Here is a 10,796-nt window from a genome sequence, read left to right on the forward strand (position 1 = left end):
CCAGGGTATTATACAGTGCTGTGGCCATGTTTCCAGGGTATTACACAGTGCTGTGGCCATGTTTCCAGGGTATTACACAGTGCTGTGGCCATGTTTCCAGGGTATTACACAGTGCTGTGGCCATGTTTCCAGGGTATTACACAGTGCTGTGGCCATGTTTCCAGGGTATTACACAGTGCTGTGGCCATGTTTCCAGGGTATTATACAGTGCTGTGGCCATGTTTCCAGGGTATTACACAGTGCTGTGGCCATGTTTCCAGGGTATTACACAGTGCTCTGGCCATGTTTCCAGGGTATTACACAGTGCTGTGGCCATGTTTCCAGGGTATTACACAGTGCTGTGGCCATGTTTCCAGGGTATTACACAGTGCTGTGACCATGTTTCCAGGGTATTACACAGTGCTGTGGCCATGTTTCCAGGGTATTATACAGTGCTGTGGCCATGTTTCCAGGGTATTATACAGTGCTGTGGCCATGTTTCTAGGGTATTACACAGTGCTGTGGCCATGTTTCCAGGGTATTACACAGTGCTGTGGCCATGTTTCCAGGGTATTACACAGTGCTGTGGCCATGTTTCCAGGGTATTACACAGTGCTGTGGCCATGTTTCCAGGGTATTACACAGTGCTGTGGCCATGTTTCCAGGGTATTACACAGTGCTGTGGCCATGTTTCCAGGGTATTACACAGTGCTGTGGCCATGTTTCCAGGGTATTATACAGTGCTGTGGCCATGTTTCCAGGGTATTACACAGTGCTGTGGCCATGTTTCCAGGGTATTACACAGTGCTGTGGCCATGTTTCCAGGGTATTATACAGTGCTGTGGCCATGTTTCCAGGGTATTACACAGTGCTGTGGCCATGTTTCCAGGGTATTACACAGTGCTGTGGCCATGTTTCCAGGGTATTATACAGTGCTGTGGCCATGTTTCCAGGGTATTACACAGTGCTGTGGCCATGTTTCCAGGGTATTACACAGTGCTGTGGCCATGTTTCCAGGGTATTACACAGTGCTGTGGCCATGTTTCCAGGGTATTACACAGTGCTGTGGCCATGTTTCCAGGGTATTACACAGTGCTGTGGCCATGTTTCCAGGGTATTATACAGTGCTGTGGCCATGTTTCCAGGGTATTACAAAGTGCTGTGGCCATGTTTCCAGGGTATTACACAGTGCTGTGGCCATGTTTCCAGGGTATTACACAGTGCTGTGGCCATGTTTCCAGGGTATTACACAGTGCTGTGGCCATGTTTCCAGGGTATTACACAGTGCTGTGGCCATGTTTCCAGGGTATTACACAGTGCTGTGGCCATGTTTCCAGGGTATTACACAGTGCTGTGGCCATGTTTCCAGGGTATTACACAGTGCTGTGGCCATGTTTCCAGGGTATTACACAGTGCTGTGGCCATGTTTCCAAGTCTAAGATGTGTAAGGACCACCAGAGGGCAGGCTGCTCCCACCGACAGTAGCCCAGCCCGGCATGTGAGTCAAGGTGATCAAAGGCAGTTAAGCACAGCTGACGACCTATTCTCTTTCCCCCTACAAGAGAGAGGAGGGAACCGGCGGAGGGGAGAGAGGAGGGAACCGGCGGAGGGGAGAGAGGAGGGAACCGGCGGAGGGGAGAGAGGAGGGAACCGGAGGAGGGGAGAGAGGAGGGAACCGGCCGAGGGGAGAGAGGAGGGAACCGGCGGAGGGGAGAGAGGAGGGAACCGGCCGAGGGGAGAGAGGAGGGAACCGGCCGAGGGGAGAGAGGAGGGAACCGGAGGAGGGGAGAGAGGAGGGAACCGGCCGAGGGGAGAGAGGAGGGAACCGGAGGAGGGGAGAGAGGAGGGAACCGGAGGAGGGGAGAGAGGAGGGAACCGGCCGAGGGGAGAGAGGAGGGAACCGGCGGAGGGGAGAGAGGAGGGAACCGGCCGAGGGGAGAGAGGAGGGAACCGGCCGAGGGGAGAGAGGAGGGAACCGGCGGAGGGGAGAGAGGAGGGAACCGGCGGAGGGGAGAGAGGAGGGAACCGGCGGAGGGGAGAGAGGAGGGAACCGGCGGAGGGGAGAGAGGAGGGAACCGGCCGAGGGGAGAGAGGAGGGAACCGGCGGAGGGGAGAGAGGAGGGAACCGGCGGAGGGGAGAGAGGAGGGAACCGGCCGAGGGGAGAGAGGAGGGAACCGGCGGAGGGGAGAGAGGAGGGAACCGGCGGAGGGGAGAGAGGAGGGAACCGGCCGAGGGGAGAGAGGAGGGAACCGGAGGAGGGGAGAGAGGAGGGAACCGGCCGAGGGGAGAGAGGAGGGAACCGGAGGAGGGGAGAGAGGAGGGAACCGGCGGAGGGGAGAGAGGAGGGAACCGGCCGAGGGGAGAGAGGAGGGAACCGGAGGAGGGGAGAGAGGAGGGAACCGGCCGAGGGGAGAGAGGAGGGAACCGGCGTGTACATTACTCCTTTAATGATTTCAGATACCTGTCCCTAGGCCCTCCGCCCTATTTCTATACAGTTATAATGACCCTCCGCCCTATTTCTATAGAGTTATAATGACCCTCCGCCCTATTTCTATAGAGTCATAATGACCCTCCGCCCTATTTCTATAGAGTCATAATGAGCCTCCGCCCTATTTCTATAGAGTCATAATGCCCCTCCGCCCTATTTCTATAGAGTTATAATGGCACTCCGCCCTATTTCTATAGTGTTATAATGGCCCTCCGCCCTATTTCTATAGAGTCATAATGACCCTCCGCCCTATTTCTATAGAGTTATAATGCCCCTCCGCCCTATTTCTATAGAGTTATAATGACCCTCCGCCCTATTTCTATAGAGTCATAATGACCCTCCGCCCTATTTCTATAGAGTTATAATGACCCTCCGCCCTATTTCTATAGAGTTATAATGACCCTCCGCCCTATTTCTATAGAGTTATAATGGCCCTCCGCCCTATTTCTATAGAGTTATAATGACCCTCCGCCCTATTTCTATAGAGTTATAATGCCCCTCCGCCCTATTTCTATAGAGTTATAATGGCCCTCCGCCCTATTTCTATAGAGTTATAATGCCCCTCCGCCCTATTTCTATAGAGTTATAATGACCCTCCCCCCCTATTTCTATAGAGTCATAATGCCCCTCCGCCCTATTTCTATAGAGTCATAATGACCCTCCGCCCTATTTCTATAGAGTTATAATGACCCTCCGCCCTATTTCTATAGAGTTATAATGACCCTCCGCCCTATTTCTATAGAGTTATAATGACCCTCCGCCCTATTTCTATAGAGTTATAATGACCCTCCGCCCTATTTCTATAGAGTTATAATGACCCTCCGCCCTATTTCTATAGAGTTATAATGACCCTCCGCCCTATTTCTATAGAGTCATAATGACCCTCCGCCCTATTTCTATAGAGTCATAATGACCCTCCGCCCTATTTCTATAGAGTCATAATGACCCTCCGCCCTATTTCTATAGAGTCATAATGACCCTCCGCCCTATTTCTATAGAGTCATAATGACCCTCCGCCCTATTTCTATAGAGTCATAATGACCCTCCGCCCTATTTCTATAGAGTCATAATGACCCTCCGCCCTATTTCTATAGAGTCATAATGGCCCTCCGCCCTATTTCTATAGAGTTATAATGGCCCTCCGCCCTATTTCTATAGAGTTATAATGACCCTCCGCCCTATTTCTATAGAGTTATAATGACCCTCCGCCCTATTTCTATAGAGTTATAATGGCCCTGCGCCCTATTTCTATAGTCATAATGACCCTCCGCCCTATTTCTATAGAGTCATAATGACCCTCCGCCCTATTTCTATAGAGTCATAATGACCCTCCGCCCTATTTCTATAGAGTCATAATGACCCTCCGCCCTATTTCTATAGAGTCATAATGGCCCTCCGCCCTATTTCTATAGAGTCATAATGACCCTCCGCCCTATTTCTATAGAGTTATAATGCCCCTCCGCCCTATTTCTATAGAGTTATAATGCCCCTCCGCCCTATTTCTATAGAGTTATAATGCCCCTCCGCCCTATTTCTATAGAGTTATAATGCCCCTCCGCCCTATTTCTATAGAGTCATAATGACCTTCCGCCCTATTTCTATAGAGTCATAATGACCCTCCGCCCTATTTCTATAGAGTTATAATGACCCTCCGCCCTATTTCTATAGAGTTATAATGACCCTCCGCCCTATTTCTATAGAGTTATAATGACCCTCCGCCCTATTTCTATAGAGTTATAATGACCCTCCGCCCTATTTCTATAGAGTTATAATGACCCTCCGCCCTATTTCTATAGAGTTATAATGCCCCTCCGCCCTATTTCTATAGAGTTATAATGCCCCTCCGCCCTATTTCTATAGAGTTATAATGCCCCTCCGCCCTATTTCTATAGAGTTATAATGACCCTCCGCCCTATTTCTATAGAGTTATAATGACCCTCCGCCCTATTTCTATAGTCATAATGCCCCTCCGCCCTATTTCTATAGAGTCATTATGACCTATCGCCCTATTTCTATAGAGTTATAATGACCCTCCGCCCTATTTCTATAGAGTTATAATGACCCTCCGCCCTATTTCTATAGAGTTATAATGACCCTCCGCCCTATTTCTATAGAGTTATAATGACCCTCCGCCCTATTTCTATAGAGTCATAATGAGCCTCCGCCCTATTTCTATAGAGTTATAATGACCCTCCGCCCTATTTCTATAGAGTTATAATGACCCTCCGCCCTATTTCTATAGAGTTATAATGACCCTCCGCCCTATTTCTATAGAGTTATAATGACCCTCCGCCCTATTTCTATAGAGTCATAATGACCCTCCGCCCTATTTCTATAGAGTCATAATGACCCTCCGCCCTATTTCTATAGAGTCATAATGACCCTCCGCCCTATTTCTATAGAGTCATAATGACCCTCCGCCCTATTTCTATAGAGTTATAATGCCCCTCCGCCCTATTTCTATAGAGTTATAATGACCCTCCGCCCTATTTCTATAGAGTCATAATGACCCTCCGCCCTATTTCTATAGAGTTATAATGACCCTCCGCCCTATTTCTATAGAGTTATAATGACCCTCCGCCCTATTTCTATAGAGTTATAATGACCCTCCGCCCTATTTCTATAGAGTTATAATGACCCTCCGCCCTATTTCTATAGAGTTATAATGGCCCTCCGCCCTATTTCTATAGAGTTATAATGCCCCTCCGCCCTATTTCTATAGAGTTATAATGCCCCTCCGCCCTATTTCTATAGAGTTATAATGCCCCTCCGCCCTATTTCTATAGAGTTATAATGGCCCTCCGCCCTATTTCTATAGAGTTATAATGCCCCTCCGCCCTATTTCTATAGAGTTATAATGACCCTCCCCCCTATTTCTATAGAGTCATAATGCCCCTCCGCCCTATTTCTATAGAGTTATAATGACCCTCCGCCCTATTTCTATAGAGTTATAATGACCCTCCGCCCTATTTCTATAGTCATAATGCCCCTCCGCCCTATTTCTATAGAGTCATAATGACCTATCGCCCTATTTCTATAGAGTTATAATGACCCTCCGCCCTATTTCTATAGAGTTATAATGACCCTCCGCCCTATTTCTATAGAGTTATAATGCCCCTCCGCCCTATTTCTATAGAGTTATAATGACCCTCCGCCCTATTTCTATAGAGTTATAATGACCCTCCGCCCTATTTCTATAGAGTTATAATGACCCTCCGCCCTATTTCTATAGAGTTATAATGACCCTCCGCCCTATTTCTATAGAGTTATAATGACCCTCCGCCCTATTTCTATAGAGTTATAATGACCCTCCGCCCTATTTCTATAGAGTTATAATGCCCCTCCGCCCTATTTCTATAGAGTTACCAGTTACTCTCATTACCAAACATTGGACTGGAGACTGGTTACATTATCTTAGTAGTGTTTACAACTCTCCCTATGCTCTCTCTGTGTGTGTGTGTGTGTGTGTGTGTGTGTGTGTGTGTGTGTGTGTGTGTGTGTGTGTGTGTGTGTGTGTGTGTGTGTGTGTGTGTGTGTGTGTGTGTGTGTGTGTGTGTGTGTCTCAAGTCAGAGCGTTTTGGCAGTAATAAAACTAATTGTGATGACATCATCACATTCGATGAAGGATAGGCGGACTCTGAACAACCCCTTCAACAGGTTGGAGACTTGAAGACAATCACAAATGGCACCCTATTCCCTATATAGTGTACTACTTTAGACCAGGGCCCTATGGCACCCTATTCCCTATGTAGTGTACTACTTTAGACCAGAGCCCTATCGCACCCTATTCCCTATGTAGTGTACTACTTTAGACCAGGGCCCTATGGCACCCTATTCCCTATATAGTGCACTACTTTAGACCAGAGCCCTATGGCACCCTATTCCCTATATAGTGCACTACTTTAGACCAGGGCCCTATGGCACCCTATTCCCTATATAGTGTACTACTTTAGACCAGGGCCCTATGGCACCCTATTCCCTATGTAGTGTACTACTTTAGACCAGGGCCCTATGGCACCCTATTCCCTATATAGTGCACTACTTTTGACCAGAGCCCTATTCCCTATATAGTGCACTACTTTAGACCAGAGCCCTATGGCACCCTATTCCCTATATAGTGCACTACTTTAGACCAGAGTCCTATGGCACCCTATTCCCTATATAGTGCACTACTTTAGACCAGGTCCCCATAGGGCTCATATGGAATATGAATGATAGTAACCTAAACCTATCACTGTTACCCCTATACATATCTACCTCCATCACTCCAGTATCCCTGTCTCCTTCCCCCTATACATATCTACCTCCATCACTCCAGTATCCCTGTACATTGTTAATATGGTACTGACCCTGTATATAGTCTCCTTCCCCCTATACATATCTACCTCCATCACTCCAGTATCCCTGTACATTGTTAATATGGTACTGACCCTGTATATAGTCACCTTCCCCCTATACATATCTACCTCCATCACTCCAGTATCCCTGTACATTGTTAATATGGTACTGACCCTGTATATAGTCACCTTACCCCTATACATATCTACCTCCATCACTTCAGTATCCCTGTACATTGTTAATATGGTACTGACCCTGTATATAGTCACCTTACCCCTATACATATCTACCTCCATCACTTCAGTATCCCTGTACATTGTTAATATGGTACTGACCCTGTATATAGTCACCTTACCCCTATACATATCTACCTCCATCACTCCAGTATCCCTGTATATAGTCACCTTACCCCTATACATATCTACCTCCATCACTCCAGTATCCCTGTCTCCTTCCCCCTATACATATCTACCTCCATCACTCCAGTATCCCTGTCTCCTTCCCCCTATACATATCTACCTCCATCACTCCAGTATCCCTGTCTCCTTCCCCCTATACATATCTACCTCCATCACTCCAGTATCCCTGTCTCCTTCCCCCTATACATATCTACCTCCATCACTCCAGTATCCCTGTCTCCTTCCCCCTATACATATCTACCTCCATCACTCCAGTATCCCTGTCTCCTTCCCCCTATACATATCTACCTCCATCACTCCAGTATCCCTGTCCCCTTCCCCCTATACATATCTACCTCCATCACTCCAGTATCCCTGTCCCCTTACCCCTATACATATCTACCTCCATCACTCCAGTATCCCTGTCCCCTTCCCCCTATACATATCTACCTCCATCACTCCAGTATCCCTGTACATTGTTAATATGGTACTGACCCTGTATATAGTCACCTTCCCCCTATACATATCTACCTCCATCACTCCAGTATCCCTGTACATTGTTAATATGGTACTGACCCTGTATATAGTCACCTTACCCCTATACATATCTACCTCCATCACTCCAGTATCCCTGTACATTGTTAATATGGTACTGACCCTGTATATAGTCACCTTACCCCTATACATATCTACCTCCATCACTCCAGTATCCCTGTACATTGTTAATATGGTACTGACCCTGTATATAGTCACCTTACCCCTATACATATCTACCTCCATCACTTCAGTATCCCTGTACATTGTTAATATTGTACTGGAACTGACCCTGTATATAGTCACCTTACCCCTATACATATCTACCTCCATCACTCCAGTATCCCTGTACATTATTAATATGGTACTGACCCTGTATATAGTCACCTTACCCCTATACATATCTACCTCCATCACTCCAGTATCCCTGTACATTGTTAATATGGTACTGACCCTGTATATAGTCACCTTCCCCCTATACATATCTACCTCCATCACTCCAGTATCCCTGTACATTGTTAATATGGTACTGACCCTGTATATAGTCTCCTTACCCCTATACATATCTACCTCCATCACTCCAGTATCCCTGTACATTGTTAATATGGTACTGACCCTGTATATAGTCACCTTACCCCTATACATATCTACCTCCATCACTCCAGTATCCCTGTACATTGTTAATATGGTACTGACCCTGTATATAGTCACCTTACCCCTTATACATATCTACCTCCATCACTCCAGTATCCCTGTACATTGTTAATATGGTACTGACCCTGTATATAGTCACCTTCCCCCTATACATATCTACCTCCATCACTCCAGTATCCCTGTACATTGTTAATATGGTACTGACCCTGTATATAGTCTCCTTACCCCCATACATATCTACCTCCATCACTCCAGTATCCCTGTACATTGTTAATATGGTACTGACCCTGTATATAGTCACCTTACCCCTATACATATCTACCTCCATCACTCCAGTATCCCTGTACATTGTTAATATGGTACTGACCCTGTATATAGTCACCTTACCCCTATACATATCTACCTCCATCACTCCAGTATCCCTGTACATTGTTAATATGGTACTGACCCTGTATATAGTCACCTTACCTCTATACATATCTACCTCCATCACTCCAGTATCCCTGTACATTGTTAATATGGTACCTGAAATATTTCGTGTATATTATATGCTTACTTACTTAATTGTATATTTCTTATTGTTATTTCTCCTGTGTTTTTTCTAGTATTACATTGTCATTGATTATTGCATTGTTGGGTTTTGAGTTTGCAAGAGAGGCATTCCACTGTACTTGTTAATGTGACATTAAAACTGGTAACCTGAAACTTAACAGGCTGGACCTCCGGCAGGTCCACGTGATCCCTCAGGCGACGTCACCAGACACGGGCTTGGTGCCACCGGGGCCAGCGAGACTACCGACAGTCAGTCAGGGTGGCATTTAGAACCATCTGACTAGGTGACTTTAATCATAATCTAATTTGTTGTCCTAAAACTATGTTAAATAAATAAATAAATAAAACAATTGCTGTAAATAAACGCGTCATAGCCTGAAGGATGATTGGAATGTCTCTGATCTAACTCTAGAGTTACTGATCACACACACCGTGTCTCTGAGCTGGCCAGGCCTACCCGTCCGGTCCCGTGTCTCTGAGCTGATCGGGCCTATAGGGCTGGTCCCCAGACCAAGTTATGACTCACCTTTAATGGAGAAAGAACGGTGGGTCTAGTGGCTCAGCGACGTCCAGTTAGATAATCCTCGTCATGCCCCGTTTACCGCACCAGACAGAAATAAGAACCACGGAGAAAAGTCTTCCAAAAGTTGGGTGGGGGCGCTGTGTCCTTTAGGCGAATTACAACTCCTCGCGACCTGAAAGTAAAAGTTCCCAAACGATTAAAAGTGTCGTTAATACTGCGAGATTAAGTGTCGATGAGAGAGGATTTAGTCCCGGGAGAGAGAAACGGAAAGTTTAGCGTCGGCCGATCGGTGTGATCTGATCTCGGATCGGGCTGAATCACGGCAGAGGAAAAGGCAGGCAAGAGTTCTGGTCCCGATAACGTTATGTCTGTCCGGTGAACCGGAGTTCGTTTGACCTCAGGTCCCGGTCTGACAGCTGGACGGGGAAGTCCTCTCTCCGTTATTTACCGGGCCGGTTGGAACGGAAAAATAAAAATAAAAAATAAAAAATAAAGTGTGCGGCCCTCGCCTCAAGCGCTCCTCCTCTCCTCGCCTCTCGCTCAGAGGAACCAGCCGGTCGCCATCACCCGCGTGACGTCAGGGGTAGGACCGGACAGCGAGGTCAGTTAAAGGGGCAGTGTATTTGGGTGTGTTAGAGCAGGGCTCGAGCAAAAACCTGCACGCCCAGTAGCGCTCCAAATCTAATCAAATTGTATTAGTCACGTGCGCCGAATACAACAGGTGTAAACCTTAACGTGAAATGCTTACTTACAAGCCCTTAACCAAAAAAATAATGAGAGTTAAGAAAATAGTTACTAAATAAACTAAAGTTTAAAAAAAATTAACACAATAAAATAACAATAAGGAGGCTATATACAGGGGGTACCGGAACTGAGTCAATGTGGAGGTAGGGGTTAGGTGAGGTCATATGAGGAGGGTTGACCAAATCAAAACAAATTTGTCACATGTGCGGAATACAACTGGTGTAGACTTTACGGTGAAATACAACTGATGTAGACTTTACCGTGAAATACAACTGATGTAGACTTTACGGTGAAATACAACTGATGTAGACTACCGTGAAATACAACTGATGTAGACTTTACCGTGAAATACAACTGATGTAGACTTTACGGTGAAATACAACTGATGTAGACTTTACCGTGAAATACAACTGGTGTAGACTTTACCGTGAAATACAACTGGTGTAGACTTTACCGTGTAATACAACTGGTGTAGACTTTACCGTGAAATACAACTGGTGTAGACTTTACCGTGTAATACAACTGGTGTAGACTTTACCGTGAAATACAACTGGTGTAGACTTTACTGTGAAATACAAATGGTGT

At 46.3% G+C, this 10,796-nt stretch overlaps 1 protein-coding gene across 1 annotated transcript in view; it reads right to left on the reverse strand.

Annotated features, from left to right (window-relative positions):
* The window catches only part of LOC129842577 (kinesin-like protein KIF1C), a gene marked incomplete at its 3' end in the record, with an annotated part of 100,257 nt that extends 90,213 nt beyond the window's left edge, over positions 1-10,044 (reverse strand). The window contains 1 exon segment of the mRNA XM_055911189.1: positions 9,471-10,044.
* Between the last annotated feature and the right edge of the window lie 752 nt (positions 10,045-10,796).

This window comes from Salvelinus fontinalis, unplaced genomic scaffold (assembly GCF_029448725.1).
Source record: "Salvelinus fontinalis isolate EN_2023a unplaced genomic scaffold, ASM2944872v1 scaffold_0054, whole genome shotgun sequence".
NCBI lineage: Eukaryota > Metazoa > Chordata > Actinopteri > Salmoniformes > Salmonidae > Salvelinus > Salvelinus fontinalis.